This window comes from Ambystoma mexicanum, chromosome 7p (assembly GCF_040938575.1).
Source record: "Ambystoma mexicanum isolate Mex_15411 chromosome 7p, UKY_AmexF1_1, whole genome shotgun sequence".
NCBI lineage: Eukaryota > Metazoa > Chordata > Amphibia > Caudata > Ambystomatidae > Ambystoma > Ambystoma mexicanum.
In genome coordinates this window covers 111,008,217-111,026,087 of record NC_090939.1, presented here as the reverse complement: position 1 = coordinate 111,026,087, position 17,871 = coordinate 111,008,217, and the positions used below count along the sequence as shown (strand labels likewise).

The following is a 17,871-nucleotide window of genomic DNA, read 5'->3' as shown; positions in this document are numbered from 1 at the left end:
GAGTTTACACACTTCCCTTGTGATTTTGCCATCTATTAATGGCGTTCCAGCCCTAGGGATTTGAGGTACATGGGCTGCAGCAGGTGGCAAGTTGCCTTGTTCCCTTTATGCCCCCTTCTAACAACAGAGCTGTAACCATAACAAGGCAGTTGAGTTATTTTTTTAATCAACATTGTTAAAGATACACCTGAACCATTTGCATGTCATATGTAAAATATAACATTTAACAAGGCTGCATGTAGAAATGTAGTTATGTTGCCTGAAGCATTCATATTACAAACCAATCTAGGTACTGCTCATGGGTTTACAGCAGGCAACTCAGGAGAAAACAGATATTAGTATTAATACCAAAATTCATCGTTCCAACCCTCCCTCGTTTGTGTCCAGTCGGTAGGCAGCTTATGTTCTGCTCACTTCCTCTAAAGGATTATTTTCTGATGTAATACAAAGTAGGCATTCGGCCTCAGCAAGTACTTCTAATGCACCCACCTGACTGTAGAACACACCGCCACCTCCAAACTCTCGGCAGCAGAGGCATCAAAACACTATTTCAACTACCATAACAACCATCATGATAACAGGCTTCATTTGGTATTAGAAATCCCATCAACCTTAAAAATGTTGTTATGTAGCAAAAATGGAACATGATGGTGATGAGTGGGTGTTGATTGGTCAAGACAGATAAAGTTTATTGAAGGAGCGTAATCTGGAGAAGGTGCAGAATCTGGCAGACGTGGAGTAAAGTTTTTGAGAGGGGGGTGCATGCACTTAGTTCGGCCTAGGGCATCAGAAATCCTAAATACGCCACTGGTGGGAACCCCGCGTGGAATCTCTGGTTGGGCGTTTCCGCTTGGGGCTCCCACTCCTATCAGGGTTATGCAGCAGACACAGAAAGAGGCCCAAAATCAGGGATGTCATTTGGGGGTCGCAACTGTGACCCCTGTGGTCTCCCGTGCTACACTGTGGCTTTTTGTTTCTGGAGTGGCTGCCTTTCCTTTTCAAGCCGCTTTAAAAAAAAAATAAAAACAGCAGTTTGCACAAGGGTAACTCTAAGTAGTGATCCTAAATAAGAAAGAATAGGAATAACAAATAATTTGCCTCCCTGGAATTATGTACAATAATTGCTAGACTCATTAAAGGTTTATTAAAGGCACAACTCAGGGGTTGAGTCACTGATATAGTCTGTTCTTAAACACCTCAAATTCAGAATGCAGACAAAAACTTCCAAAAAGCATATGGAGTAGAATAAGCAGCCCTTTCGGACTATGGGCCTCATCACGAGTTTGGCGGTAACCCTTAAATGTGGCGGTAGCGCTATTACCGCCGCATTTAAGGGTCCGCCACATCACGGGTTTGGCAGATTTCTCCCAGCTCTGAGCTTGGGGGAAATCCGGCGCTGAAATTTTGCGCTATTACCGCCGGCGGGAAATCCACCGGCGATAAAAGCGCGAAAATTCCCCATTGAGCCCAATGGGGAATGGGAAATTCCTGAATGGGCTCAGTAGGGAATGGGCAATACCCCTTCCACCAAACCCGTGATCCGGCGCTATTAGCGCCGGGGGTTTGGCGGTAGGGCTATTAACGCCGGAACTAATAGCACCGGCGTTACCGCCCAACTCGTGATGAGGCCCAATGTATTTTGCCTTTCGCAAGTTGCAGTTATAACATGTTTTCTTCTGCTGTTGTCTCTGTTACGATAGTCACAAGACCTTCCATCTCGGTGTCTCAGTCACTTGAAAAAATCCTTGTGCCTAAAAGCTTGTGTATAGTGTAGAAATGTTTGACCATATCACATCAAGTGGCCTTTGATTTAATTCTGCCACAATTGATGCTTTGTTATAATGTGGCTATCTTTCCTATCTCCCTGGCATGCCGTTCAGAATGTTTGTTTGCATGTATGAGGTAACGAAAGCCCACAGTGCGGGATGCCGTGTGAGTGTGCTGCTTTCCCTTCAGTACGCGAAGCTCTTTAATACACAGTTATTAACCTTCCTAATGGTATGCATTTTGCCAACCTCTGAAGCCTGAAACGTCGATCTACGCAGGCTTGACTTGTGGCCACCTTTGCACCAGACTTGCAGATAAACTGACCTGCTGTTAAATCTCAGTTACCAGTTTAATGGTATCCTCTACATGGTGTGATTTGCTTTCTGACATTTTGAACATTCAGACATGTAACTGCTCATTTTACTGTAGCCAGTAAGATAGCTCATTGGGTTGAGCACTTGCTGCTGCGATGTGTGTCTCATCTGCAGGTTGCAGGTTCGCATCCTGGCAAGTCCAGCTGAGCCTTTCAGGCTTCTGAGGTTGGTAAATGAGTACCAACACAGGTTGGGTGATGTTGTATGTATAGTCACTTGTGCTACCCCAGGCAATTTGGTGAAATGACGTTGATGCCCAAAATACCCTTTTCCAATTTTTTCTTGTGCCCCTCTATCAAAAATTAGGGTGATGCAATGATAGACCCCTCTATTTGAGAAATCCATGGGAGATGTGAAAACAGTTCCACACGTAACGGGTTCACGGGGCACAGGCGCGCGCACAGTGTACAGCGTACATAATCCACATTATATGTACAGTGTACTGAGTCCACTGCTGCCAACGCGTGCTTGCTGTCTGTCACACATTGAGTGGTATGCACGTTCCACAGCCGAAGGGTGCATGTTGCATTTGGAACATTGAGTGGTGCACCTCGCTGTGCACGGCCTGTGTCTACCAGCGACATTTATTAAGTGTCATACGTTGTGAAAGGCTCGCGGGCCTCTTTATTGGACTTGCAGTAAGCAGTGGAGTTGCTAGGTCTGGAAAAGACCTGGGGCTAAACTGATGTTGGAACAGTTGGGACTGGGAGCTAGCTAGTTTTTTGGCTGTAGCTCCTGAGATTCTATCCGGGGATACAACAAAAAGTTCAGGGGCTATAGCCCCCTTAGCCCCTCCCTAGCAACGCCCCTGGCAGTAAGTACTGTGATAGCATGAGCAGTACATTAAGCGGGAGTAGAGGTTGTGTCGCTTATTTCAATAGGAACATGTTAGTACTGTTTACCTGATGTATTCTCATTTTGGCAACTTCCCTTCATCAGAAGAGAGGGTGTTGCATGGAAATGCACGCACGTGCACACCGAATGGAGCCTAGACTCAAAAACACCAGACAGTTTCGCGGACATATTGTTTCTGTAGCTGAACACTTATTTTGTATTTTCAAGAATTAAATCATATTCACGACGATCTGTTTGGCTACAAAATTAAGGCGGAAGGTCCCAACTGAGGTCAGACGACCCGGCTTTGTTTGATCATTTGATGTGCACATGTCATTGTGGGGAAGAAGGACAGCAGGGGGTAGCTGACACGGGTCCAGTCCTGAAGAATTAAGTGGGGAGACTCGTTAACACAATCGAATGTGGCGTCACCAGAAATTAGCATATCAAGGTGTCTGCTGAAAAAAGTGGGGGGACACAGTCCACCGTGTCCCTCCCGCGTGTACCCCCGACTTGGGGCCTGGAGGAGCATCAGGCATGTGTCAGAGATACCATGCTCCCAGGAGGGGTGACCCATTACACCAACCATGAGCGTGGGCAGAATCCCTTGTGGAAAACTTCCATGCAAATGAGCAGATTTTCCTACCCAGAATGCACTGCAGCAAAGGTGGCAAGTGTGTCGTCACTGCTACCGAAGGCAACCTCATTGAGGCCTTGTCTCGGGGAACCCCCGCTCTCTAAGGTCGCAACCATTACCCAATTAGATGTATGGGTGCTCAGTCTCAACCAGAAAAGGAAGAAATATAGTGATAGCCCCGGATTCAAAGCTGCAGTAGATACATGAACACACCGAGCCATTTTACCGCCTTTATTATCAGATATTGGAAAGAGGCCAGCAGCTGGAATGTAAGCTAGGAAGGATCAAGTGTACGTGGCGTGGCTCGAACCCAGAGTGCTTGTGCCGTATTTCAAATAGGTTGGCAATAATGTACCTACTAAGGAAGCTTGCACCGATTGGGACATGTAATCCAATGCCAGTTGCTAGAGATACGAGACAGAACACTGGATTAATTCGTGTTATGAAGTCAGCAATGTGAGCTTGGCTGCCCGGGCCTGCTTCTTCTGCTGAATTGGAAACAGTGTTGTTTTCAGCTCCTGTTATGTACCAATAACCTATTGCAGGTGGGTGTTCATTGCTTACGAGCTCTGAGATGCGGCTCTTTGCTAGCTAAACAAAACCTTCAATTTCTCATCACCGTCATTTGCAGTATTCAGGATCTCTCGTCTGTCTTGCAAGGTGAGCATTCCTTTGAAAATGCAATGATTAAAGGTTGCTTTTTCAGTGGGGCTGGTCATTACTGTTTTTTTTTTAAAACACGGATATCAAACAGACCATTACACTGGGGTTGAACTGCTTTTTAATCCAGCTGTGATGTATTTCAGCTCCATTCACCAACAATACTATGGTGGGTTTAGAGAAAGCAAAGAAACACTCCTTCACCTATCTGGTATGTGATTAGAATAAGCCATTTCAGTTTAAAAACCACACACAGCACCATCTAGACCGAGGCGTAGCCAGGATCGTCTTGCAATTGGGGCCTAAAGCTAATGTAGTTGTGCCCCTCACAGTGACATTAACGCTGCAAATGCCCACACTGCGCTGCTGAGTGGGTATTTATAGATGTTGGGTGGGCCTTGTCTGCTCAGGCCCTACCCTGTCTACGCCTCTGCATCTAGAAGTTATCACTGTAAGTTGACGTACAGACCTGAGCCATGCAGCAATGCACTAGGGTATGCAAATTAGGCGATGATATTTGCACTAGGTGACTCCTGGATCTGAAAGATTCCAAAATTGCTCTTTTCCAAATCTTAACTGTTAGAAAGTGGGGGATTTGGTGGTTGAAAAGTGGTTCTCATCAGAGGAAATTTAAGATATGCACCATGCCTAAGACCAGATCCAGTGAAAATATGGAGCAGTGACGTAAAGAGGTAGTGTAGAGGGAGTACAAAAGAAATTGCAATATGTTATGATTTGCAGAAAGGGACATCAGGTCTTCCATGGGAGCCCACAGATCCTATGGGGTAGGGCACTGAGGAAAGTGCTAGCCTATTCTATGGTAGGGCTAGCCCACATAGAAGACTGGTCGAAGACTGGTATGGTTTGGTGAGAGGGGTACATTAGAATAAATCTCATCATAGGGCTAAGGTGTCGGGGTATCATTGACATTCACATAATAGATTGCTCTTTCAAGATAAAAAAATGCCAAAGAGCAGCTGCCTCACACCAAACCTCTTAGAGGTAATTGACCTCTCGGTTCATGCTCAGGCATTGTAGTAGTCGCGTTCGGATTTACTGTGGCATTGGCAGGTCTGTTTTCTCAAGGCTGCTTCACTCCAAAAGAACCAGTGATGGGTAACATTAAGGATAAGCTGATCTCGGGCAATAGGGAAACGTTTTTCTGGATCTCCAAGAGAGACATGTAGCCACCTGTGCGCAAGGGTGATCTGATGACCCATTGCATGAATTGAAAATATGAGACTTGAGTGTAAATAGAGATATTGATAACATCTTGCGGGAGGCTATAAAAAAAAGATTCCCGAGTATATCAAAATAGAGCATCCAGTGCCTAGTACAGAATTGCAACAGAAGAAGATCGCCTATTGATAGCCGAGCTGACCTGCAGGTAATTATCAGTGCCTATTAATGGGTCATTGAATATAGCATCCCATCCAGGAAAATGCTCACCAGAAGCTAAAATACATTTTTTTTCTTAATCAACACATATTATAGACATCGAAAAGAAATAAGGTGACCGACTACAGCCTCCATTGGCAAATGCTGGAATACAATGTTTTGGGTGTTTCCACCTCAAGCAAACTGTCATTTGATCTGAGGCCGGTTAAAGGAAAAGGACCATAAAAAGAATCTATATTGTTCAATGTTAACATCTTGAAGTCTTCCTAAAATATCCCTACAAATATCAAAGAGAGCAATGGTGATGGATTTAATTGATCATCTGCTCAATGGTCTCTATATTTGTTAACACCACTATGAAGCCATTTCAAAGTGGAATTGATGGAAAGGCAAAGATGAAATGGGCAAATTAAGATTCAGTAATAACTGCTCTAAAGTGAAATCAACAGTGAACAAGAGAGCCTTTGAGATCAAGCCCCCAATCCCTCCCGCCATTCTTCCCCATCCAGCCTCTTTGCCTACCACCATCAGAAGAGACGGGCTACAAGCTCCAGCAACCAAAGTTTACACAAAGTAAATCAGCTGGTAGCGTCGTCAGTGTCCTATCTTGTTTGGATCCATCAAAGCTCTGAATGTGCAAGCAAGCTTGAGATTCTGCCTACCCCGGATCTCTGCTGGGTCTGCGACCATGCAATCAATCATTTCATTGCTCTATTGGTGGCTTTTCAATGGATTCCCAAGGGAACTCGGGTCATACCTTTTCTCAGAATGCCTACTTTGGACCCCATTTTTCCAGCTGATATAAGACCTTTTGGTAGCTTCTCTTTTGCGAGGCTAAGTCCTAAACCTACGCCAAGGCCATGTGACTCCAATGCCACAGATTCAGTAGCCTGATTTATAATTTAGTGTATTGGTCACTTTTAAAATATTGAGAAATTACAGTCAATGGAAGGATTGACAGAGCCAGGCTAACATGACTGTTTTCTGGCAGCACAAATCCCCGCCAATGCCTCCACATTAACTAACCACTTTTGTGTATGTCTCCTGTCCGGGTGCCTTTGTACTTTGATGGTTCCTAAAATCCCTATTCAATTCCTATTCTTACATTTTGCACAATGCCTGTTTGCTGTTGAAGGTCCCATTGGTGTATTTGACAGACCGCCTACTGGCACGAACGGTTCTATGTCAAAATACCTTGCACTAAAAGAGAGAAGGCCTAAACATTGACCTACAAGTAAGGAGTGTACACATATTGACTTAATTTTAGATACTGTGCACATATTACATTATGCAGACATGTCAAGCTCCTAATCATTGATTTGAAAACTAATCTAAAATATCAACCATTTCAAATTCCATTAAATATTGCTCTGAGAATGTGCTGCCGTGACTAAGTTAATGGGAAGAGACCCCCAAGCCCCCAATCCAATCCACTATTACCATGTTCCCCTAAGACAACACCCATTCCCCGCCATCATCCTGAACAAGTCAAGTCTTCTCTTAACTATTTGGCTCTCTTTTTACATAGTCCACACCCTACACACTTCATTGTTCTGCCCTTTATTTCCAACTGTTTTTATTTTGTTGTCTCACTGCATAATGATACGAGATGTCACCTTCATCAGGGTTCGATAAATATGTCAGGGGGGCCAGATACGTGCTTTAGACCTGTATTGTGCCATCAGCGTCACTCCCCAGTATTAACACTGAACTGTGGTTTACCTGCTGTAGAGAGAAGAGCCAGGACAGTGTTGTCTGGCTGTGGCTGCCTGACCACGGTAGTGTCATGTTAATGTGGGACCAGTCCCCAAACAATATTAGGGGTTTGAGGTTCTGATTTTGTCCCATTTGATCCAGATCTGTTCAGGGGCAATAGGAACACTGCGTAGCCCCTAGTAGAAGTACCTGGAGGAGACTAATACTCAAGGATCAGTCCTACTCCTACTCCTCGTCACCCTATACACTCTCTCCCTCTGGAAACTAATTTCCTTTTCAGTGATGAAACTTAGATAGTCCTCTCCTTCCCCTCCTTCCCTCCTGCAATCTCAGAACGCGTAACCAGCTGCCGAACCACCCTCTGCCGCTGTGTATTTCAACGCTGCCTCATACTAAACTCTTCAAAGACGTAAGTCACCCTTTTCCTTGCCTCCAACGCCAACTGCTCTCTCCCCTCTCTCATCTCTTTTCCCCTGACCTCCTCAACCTCTCACTCATGGCTTGGAATCTTGGGATTTTCTTTATTAGCAACGTGAAGCTCTACCAGCTCATCACAGCCACTGCCACTACAAGGAGACTCAACATCCCAAATATTTGAAAAGTCTTCCCACACCTCATGCCCAACTTAACTAAATGTCGTAAATCCTCAACTTTCGCTTTTCAACCTACCCCGATCCTACCCGACCTCTGCCTACCGTCACTGCGCTGGATTGCTCTCCATGCAAAGTCATGCGCTCTAAATTCCTGCTGCTCGTCTATAAATCCGTCCATGGTATTGCCCCCGTTCTACCTTGATGAATGCGCCACACCGGGCTCTCCGCTCTTCGACCTATCATGCCCCTGAATCCCTAATTCCTCTTCCTGCTTTCACTCCCTTTTCCTACTTGCCATACTCCACTGGAATGCTAATCCTCTATCGTCAAAGCCATCTCTTCATTGGAACTCTTCAACATGAGGGTCAAAGGTCACATGCTAGCAATGGAAGGAGCCCCCCACACAACACCATGCATTCTCCTTTCCGAACTAACCACCCGAAACACCTTTCCCTTCTCTACTACCCTATGTAATGTTACTTTAATCTCTTCCACTTCCTGTGCCTGCTATATATGTTCCTACTCTTGCCCTTTGACCACCCAGTGTATATATACATAATTCAATCCAACAACGGTGTTACGTAAAGGCACCTTACCCTAGGACTGTCTCTGGCCTCTTAAGTTATTTCTATTCAAAATGACACCTTGTTCTCAAGTAAATGTAATGGAGACCCCAATCCATGCTAGACCCTGACTCTTGGCTTTGAGACCTGTAGATCTTAAGTGAGATATTATTGGCCGGCATCGAGCTCCCGGTGCCATCAGAGGACTTTGACAAGGAACGAAACTTAGGATAAAGTGATACCAACTCGTAGAAGGGAAATGCCATGCCCCAACCATACTTATTGCCAGGTCTCTTCCCATTAAATGTGTGTGCTGTTGATCTTATATTGGAGCTTCTACTTGTGAAGGTGCTATGATTCCTACCGCTTGCATCAGTCTTCCTCATTTTCTCCTAACTTTTCTCAGACCAGCCAGTAGACTCCTCCCATAGAGGGGTGTATGCAGCTGTGCCTGTCATTTTACCCTTATGCTGGCTGGCTTGGCCCGCCTATTTGTGTCTGAATCTGCCAATTCTATGTGATCTGCTTGAAACCATTTCATCGAAGTAGATTTCATCCCCCCAATCTTTTTATGGGTAGTTATTGACACAAATATATGTGGGGGAGACCCCCACAGCCTTCCCTTAACCCCCGCTACATTAGTCATTGGCCTAAACCCACCCCCCAAATTTATTTGTGGCAAAATCTGTTAAAAAAGCTTCGATGAAATCTACTTCGATGAATTCTCCTGTCGCAAAAACTCCCTAACCTGTCCTGCATTATATAACAACAAAACTCCCTCTATTTATTAACTCAACATATTTTATACTCCTATGCCATTTGGCATAATGCACATACCACACATTTTTATTACAAAATATTCACATACAAACAATATTTTATTCCATTGATTTAGACATGTTTAAATCAATAAGATCTTATGCCCCAAGCTCTTAAATCTAGTTACATGATTACATCACCACCATGCCTATTCCATTCTATGCCCAATACAAATATATCAGCTCTTCTGCCAATATTTAATTCCCATGTTCCAAAATGCCAAAAAGTGTCCATTGGCCGTGACTAGTCTGCTGTATTGGCCCTAATCAGACAATATCCGAAGACATGAGTGTATACATGTTTCTTTCCAACTCGGCACCAAGGGAACTTCTTCCCTCAGGCAACCTACACAGGCAACCTACAGATAGCACACCTGCACGTAGATGTTACACCCGTGCGTGACCTGACGGGGGTAAGCCGCCAGTTTACGCCGGGCTTAGACCTCCAGAGACAGCAGCTTCACTGAAGGCAAGAACGTGTAAGGAAGTAGCGGGTGGGAGCCGTGGCGTGGGTTAGAAGCAGCATGAAGAATCCCTCTAGGGGTGGGCCAGAGCAATAGGGATGCCTCGTTCCCTGTGCCAGCGGGCTGAGAGAAGGCACTGGAAGCAGCGATAATTCAGGGTTCACAGGCACATTGGCTTCTGCCACCAGATCCCGAGGCAGGTACACACCATCCGGGCACCGCACTCCACACACATCCCTACAAACCTCTGTGAGCACCCCCCACAGTCCCCAAAAAAACACTGCAAACACACCCTCACTAACCCAGCATGTCACTGCAAACACTGCCTTCCGCCGTGAGCATTCACTTCCACAACAGTGCAAATAAACATGGGCACGCCCTGGAACTGGACTCGAGCCCACACTGCCCCCGGCACCTCACACACATGCAGTCACTAGCACTACATACTCTCACGTGCAGCCCCCAGAGACTTTGGCCTTGCAGTGCACACTGGGCATACTGGCACCTGAAATGCTTGCAGAGTACAATGGTCTCTGTCTTTACTGTGATAACGAAGAACAAGCATTGCGGCCTTACTGGGCATAATGTTACCCAGCTCTGCTGTGCTAATTGGGTATGGTACTATATGTCCTTACTGTGCTGAGTGGGCATAAAGGAAGCTGTCATTGCTGTCATAAGTGGGCATAAAGTAATCTGTCAATGCTTACTGGTTTTGATTGAGTCTGGTACAGCGGAAAAGCAAGGATTTTGGCAATAACACCTTGACTTTTGGTGGCATTACCTGCCACGTGTAAGCAATACCTAACCGAGCCGACCAGTACCGGAGCATACCATATCGCTGTCAGGCTAAGGATGGTACAGCTTGCGAATGCCCCGAGGACCTCGAGTTATGCCAATGCGTTCACATCCGGGCAAACTATTGCCTTAGAAACAAGCCCAGCTCTTTTCTGTTTCCAGATCTCGTGTATATAAGTGTACTTATCACCGGGTGGCGGCCATGGCATCCCTCCTATTTTTCAGACACGCCCATTTTTGGAATGTAAACTAGGCATTCAATATGAAGAGAGTGTACGGGTAAATCAAAGCAAGTTTTCCTAGCACCTTGATTGATTGATTTAAGAAAGCAGGCGCTTTTATAACAGATTTGACTGCCTCAAGGCGACCCTGTTTTGGATTGCAGGAAACTGAAAGAGAACAGACTTAAGGATGACATGTGCTCTCCATGCGTGGGTCTGAAGTTCACGGTATAGGGAGGGAGGGGGCAGTAACAATGGGGGCCCCCCACCACTCTGCCCTCCCCGCCCCATCTCCCCTCAGAGGCATTCGGTCTGCACACCCAGGGCGGCTGCCTGACACCCCCTCCGACCACACAGGAATCGCATTGTGGGCGAGTGAGTGGATCACTGCCCTTGAGCAAAGAGGTTCCCCTGGGGAAGTGAGTGGGGGTCCCAGAGATGATTTAATTGGGGCGAGGGAATAGGAAGGGGGGGCAGGGGGTGTTGATTCACTCTTGCATGACACGCCTTCTAACACTGCCATTCTTTTGTATGTCTTTCAGCCCAGATGCAGTCTCCCTCCCCTCCGAGTCCCAATGAACATCAGCACTAGCCTGGGACGGAGCGACCCGAAGAGTGACGTCCACTGAACTCCTGTGAGTACTGCATGTCTACCCATTAGCGCTCTGCTGTATGCCACACCTGGGCCGGACCCCCAGCAGCTGCCGGCGGCATAAGGTTACAAGCAGCAAATGTGGCACTACTGGCAGGGGCAGGGGCAGGGAAAGGTGGCGCGGACTACAGAGGCAGTGGCTGCGTGTGACAGTGCTGGGTTCAAACCTACCCAGTGGAACCTGTTGGAGGTATGAACGGACGGGTCAAGTGCTTAAAAAAAGTGGGGGGACTTATTAACATACACATTGAATGTGGCATCACCATCAATTAGCTTATCAAGGTGCCCACTGACAAAAGTGGGGGACTCCATCCCCCCATGTGTACCCTCGACTTGAGCCATGCTGACACCTATTGCTTAGGCCACCTGGAATGGTGCTGCATGAGGACGGCTATTGCTTAGGCCACCTGGAATTAAGCTTTATGAGGACCTGGAATGACGCTGTATGAGGACGGCTATTGCTTAGGTCACATGGAATGACGCTATATGAGGACGGCTATTGCTTAGGTCACATGGAATGATGCTGTTGGAGGACGGCTATTGCTTAGACCACCTGGAATGACGCTGTATGAGGAAGGCTATTGCTTAAGTCACATGGAATGAGGCTGTATGAGGACGTCTATTGCTTATACCACCTGGAATTATGTTGTATGAGGACGGCTATTGCTTAGGCCACCTGGAATGACGCTGTATGAGGACGTCTATTGCTTATACCACCTGGAATTATGTTGTATGAGGACGGCTATTGCTTAGGTCACCTGTATTGATGCTGTATGAGGATGGCTATTGCTTAGACCACCTGGAATGACGCTGTATGAGGACGACTATTGCTTAGACCATCTGGAATGATGCTGTATGCGGACGGCTATTGCTTAGGCCACCTGGATTGATGCTGTATGAGGGCGGCTATTGCTTACGCCACCTGGATTGACACTGTATGAGGACGGTTATTGCTTAGACCACCTGGAATGACGCTGTTTGAGGACGGCTATTGCACAGACCACATGCAATGATGCTGTATGAGGAGAGCTATTGCTTATACCACCTGGAATGATGCTGTATGAGTACGGCTGTTGTTTAGACCACCTGGAATGATGCTGTAGGAGGACCTGGAATGATGCTGTATGAGGACGGCTATTGCTTAACCACCTGGAATGATGCTGGTTGAGGACGGCTGTTGCTTAGGCCACCTGGAATTAAGCTGTATGAGGACCTGGAATGATGATGGATGAGGATGGCTATTGCTTAGGCCATCTAGAATTACACTGTATGGAGATGGCTATTGCTTAGGCCACCTGGATTTACGCTGTATGAGGACGGTCATTACTTAGGCCACCTGGAATTACACTGTATGAGGACAGCTATTACTTAGGCCACCTGATTGATGCTGTATGAGGACAGCTATTGCTTAGACTACCTGGAATGGTGCTCTATGAGGATGGCTATTGCTTAGACCACCTGGAACGATGCTGTATGAGGACCTGGAATGATGCTGTATGAGGAAAGATATTGATTAACCACCTGGAATGAAGCTATATGAGGACGGCTATTGCTTAACCACCTGGAATGATGCTGTATGAGGATGGTGATTGCTTAACCACCTGGAATTATGCTGCATGAGGACAGCTATTGCTTAGACCACCTGGAATGATGCTGTATGAGGACCTGGCATGACACTGTATGAGGACAGATATTGCTTAACCACCTGGAATGACGCTATATGAGGATGGCTATTGCTTAGACCACCAGGAATGACACTGTATGAGAATGGCTATTACTTAACCACCTGGAATGACACTGTATGAGGACGGCTATTGCTTAACCACCCAGAGTGACACTGTATGAGGAGCTGGAATGATGCTGTATGAGGACGGCGATTGCTTAACCACCTGGAATGACGTTGTATGAGGACAGCCATTGCTTAGACGATCTGCAATGACGCTGTATGAGGATGACTATTTCTTAGGCCACCTGGAATGATGGTGTATGAGGAGAGCTATTGCTTATACCACCTGGAATGATGCTGTATGAGTACGGCTGTTGTTTAGACCACCTGGAATGATGCTGTAGGAGGACCTGGAATGATGCTGTATGAGGACGGCTATTGCTTAACCACCTGGAATGATGCTGTTTGAGGACGGCTGTTGCTTAGGCCACCTGGAATTAAGCTGTATGAGGACCTGGAATGATGATGGATGAGGATGGCTATTGCTTAGGCCATCTAGAATTACACTGTATGGAGATGGCTATTGCTTAGGCCACCTGGATTTACGCTGTATGAGGACGGTCATTACTTAGGCCACCTGGAATTACACTGTATGAGGACAGCTATTACTTAGGCCACCTGATTGATGCTGTATGAGGACAGCTATTGCTTAGACTACCTGGAATGGTGCTCTATGAGGATGGCTATTGCTTAGACCACCTGGAACGATGCTGTATGAGGACCTGGAATGATGCTGTATGAGGAAAGATAATGATTAACCACCTGGAATGAAGCTATATGAGGATGGCTATTGCTTATACTACCTGGAATGACACTGTATGAGAACGGCTATTGCTTAACCACCTGGAATGATGCTGTATGAGGATGGTGATTGCTTAACCACCTGGAATTATGCTGCATGAGGACAGCTATTGCTTAGACCACCTGGAATGATGCTGTATGAGGACCTGGCATGACACTGTATGAGGACAGATATTGCTTAACCACCTGGAATGACGCTATATGAGGATGGCTATTGCTTAGACCACCAGGAATGACACTGTATGAGAATGGCTATTACTTAGCCACCTGGAATGACACTGTATGAGGACGGCTATTGCTTAACCACCCAGAGTGACACTGTATGAGGAGCTGGAATGATGCTGTATGAGGACGGCGATTGCTTAACCACCTGGAATGACGTTGTATGAGGACAGCCATTGCTTAGACGATCTGCAATGACGCTGTATGAGGATGACTATTTCTTAGGCCACCTGGAATGATGGTGTATAGGACGGCTGTTGCTTAGACCACCTGTAATGACGCTGTATGAGAGCGGCAATGGCTTAGGCCACCTGGAATGACACTGTATGAGGACGGTGATCGCTTAGGGCACCTGGAATGACTCTGTATGAGGACGGCTATTGCTTAGACCACCTGGAATGACGCTGTATGAGGACGGCTATTGCTTAGGCCACCTGGAATGATGGTGTATGAGGATGGCTATTGCTTAGACCACCTGTAATTACGCTGTATGAGAGCGGCTATTGCTCAGGCCACCTGGAATGACGCTGTATGAGGACGGCGATCGCTTAGGCCACCTGGATTGACGCTGTATGAGGACGGCTATTGCTTAGACCACCTGGAATGACGCTGTATGAGGATGGCTATTACTTAGGCCACCTGGATTGACACTGTATGAGGACCTGAAATGACACTGTATGAGGACAGATATTGCTTAACCACATGGAATGACGCTATATGAGGATGGCTATTGCTTAGACCACCAGGAATTATGCTATATGAGGACGGCTATTGCTTACACCACCTGGAATGACACTGTAGGAGAACGGCTATTGCTTAACCACTTGGAATGACACTGTATGAGGATGGCTATTGCTTAGGCCACCTGGAATGACGCTGTATGAGGACGGCTATTACTTAGGTCACATGGAATGATGCTGTATGAGGACGGCTATTGCTTACACCACTTGGAATGATGATGTATGAGGACCTGGAATGATGCTGTTGGAGGACGGCTATTGCTTAGACAACCTGGAATGACGCTGTATGAGGATGGCTATTGCTTAAGTCACATAGAATGACGCTGTATGAGGACAATTATTGCTTAGACCACCTCGAATGACCCTTTATAAAGACGGCTATTGCTTAGGCAACCTGGAATGACGCTGTATGAGGATGTCTATTGCTTAGACCACCTGGAATTATGTTGTATGAGGACGGCTATTGCTTAGGTCACCTGTATTGATGCTGTATGAGGATGGCTATTGCTTAGACCACCTGGAATGATGCTGTATGAGGACGACTATTGCTTAGACCATCTGGAATGACGCTGTATGCGGACGGCTATTGCTTAGGCCACCTGGATTGATGCTGTATGAGGACGGCTATTGCTTAGACCACCAGGAATTATGCTATATGAGGACGGCTATTGCTTACACCACCTGGAATTACACTGTATGAGAACGGCTATTGCTTAACCACCTGGAATTACACTGTATGAGGATGGCTATTGCTTAACCACCTAGAGTGACACTGTATGGGGAGCTGGAATGATGCTGTATGAGGATGGTGATTGCTTAACCACCTGGAATTATGCTGTATGAGGACAGCTATTGCTTAGACCATCTGGAATTATGCTGTATGAGGACAGATATTGCTTAGACGATCTGCAATGACACTGTATGAGAGTGGCTATTGGTCAGGCCACCTGGAATGACGCTGTATGAGGACGGCGATCGCTTAAGCCACCTGGATTGACGCTGTATGAGGACGGCTATTGCTTAGACCACCTGGAATGACGCTGTATGAGGATGGCTATTACTTAGGCCACCTGGATTGACACTGTATGAGGACGGCTAATGCTTACACCACCTGTAATGATGCTGTATGAGAGCGGTTATTGCTCAGGCCACCTGGAATGAAGCTGTATGAGGACGGCGATCGCTTAGACCACCTGGAATGACACTGTATGAGGATGGCTATTGCTTATACCACCTGGAACGATGCTGTATGAAGACCTGGAATGATGCTGTATGAGAACAGATAATGCTTAACCACCTGGAATGATGCTATATGAGGGCGGCTATTGCTTAAACGACCAGGAATTATGCTATATGAGGACGGCTATTGCTTACACCACCTGGAATGACACTGTATGAGACCGGCTATTGCTTAACCACCTGGAATTATGCTGTATGAGGACAGCTATTGCTTAGACCACCTGGAATGATGCTGTATGAGGACCTGGAATGACACTGTATGAGGACAGATATTGCTTAACCACCTGGAATGACGCTATATGAGGATGGCTATTGCTTAGGCCACCAGGAATTATGCTATATGAGGACGGCTATTGCTTACACCACCAGGAATGACACTGTATGAGACCGGCTATTGCTTAACCACCTGGAATGACACTGTATGAGGACGGCTATTGCTTAACCACCCAGAGTGACACTGTATGAGGAGCTGGAATGATGCTGCATGAGGATGGCGATTGCTTAACCACCTGGAATTATGCTGTATGAGGACAGCTATTGCTTAGACCACCTGGAATGATGCTGTATGAGGACCTGGAATGACACTGTATGAGGACAGATATTGCTTAACCACCTGGAATGACGCTATATGAGGATGGCTATTGCTTAGGCCACCAGGAATTATGCTATATGAGGACGGCTATTGCTTACACCACCAGGAATGACACTGTATGAGACCGGCTATTGCTTAACCACCCAGAGTGACACTGTATGAGGAGCTGGAATGATGCTGTATGAGGACGGCGATTGCTTAACCACCTGGAATGATGCTGTATGAGGACAGCTATTGCTTAGACCATCTGCAATGACTCTGTATGAGGATGGCTATTTCTTAGGCCACCTGGAATGATGGTGTATAGGACGGCTATTGCTTAGACCACCTGGAATGACGCTGTATGAGGACGGCGATCGCTTAGGCCACCTGGATTGACGCTGTATGAGGACGGCTATTGCTTAGACCACGTGGAATGACGCTGTATGAGGATGGCTATTACTTAGGCCACCTCGATTGACACTGTATGAGGACGGCTAATGCTTACACCACCTGGAATGACGCTGTATGAGGACCATGTGGAATGACGCTGTATGAGGATGTCTATTGCTTAGAGCACCTGGAATGACGCTACATGGGGACGGCTATTGCTTAGACCACCTGGAATGATGCTGTATGAGGACAGCTATTACTTAGACCACCTGGAATGACCCTGTATGAGGATGGCTATTGCTTAGACCAGCTGGAATGATGCTGTATGAGGATGTGTATTGATTAGGCCACCTGGAATTATGCTGTATGAGGAAGGCTATTGCTTAGACCACCTGGAATAATGCTGTATGAGGACGGCTATTGCTTAGGTCACCTGGATTGATGCTGTATGAGGGCAGCTATTGCTTAGGCCACCTGTAATGACACTGTATGAGGGCTGCTATTGCTTAGGCCACCTGGAATGACACTGTATGAGGACAGTTTTTGCTTAGACCACCTGGAATGACACTGTATGAGGATTGCTATTGCTTAACCACCCAGAGTGACACTGTATGAGGAGCTGGAATGATGCTGTATGAGGATGCCGATTGCTTAGACCACCTGGAATGATGCTGTATGAGGACCTGG

General features: G+C 46.4%; 1 protein-coding gene across 4 annotated transcripts in view; it reads left to right on the top strand.

The window, feature by feature from the left end:
• ZBTB20 (zinc finger and BTB domain containing 20) overlaps nt 1–17,871 on the top strand; it is a 3,989,371-nt gene that overhangs the window by 3,760,985 nt on the left and 210,515 nt on the right. For all 4 annotated transcript variants that reach the window (XM_069635901.1, XM_069635902.1, XM_069635903.1 and 1 more), the window contains one exon: nt 11,383–11,475. The gene's annotated coding sequence lies outside the window, so the exon portion shown is untranslated. The remainder of the gene's footprint in view (nt 1–11,382; nt 11,476–17,871) is intronic.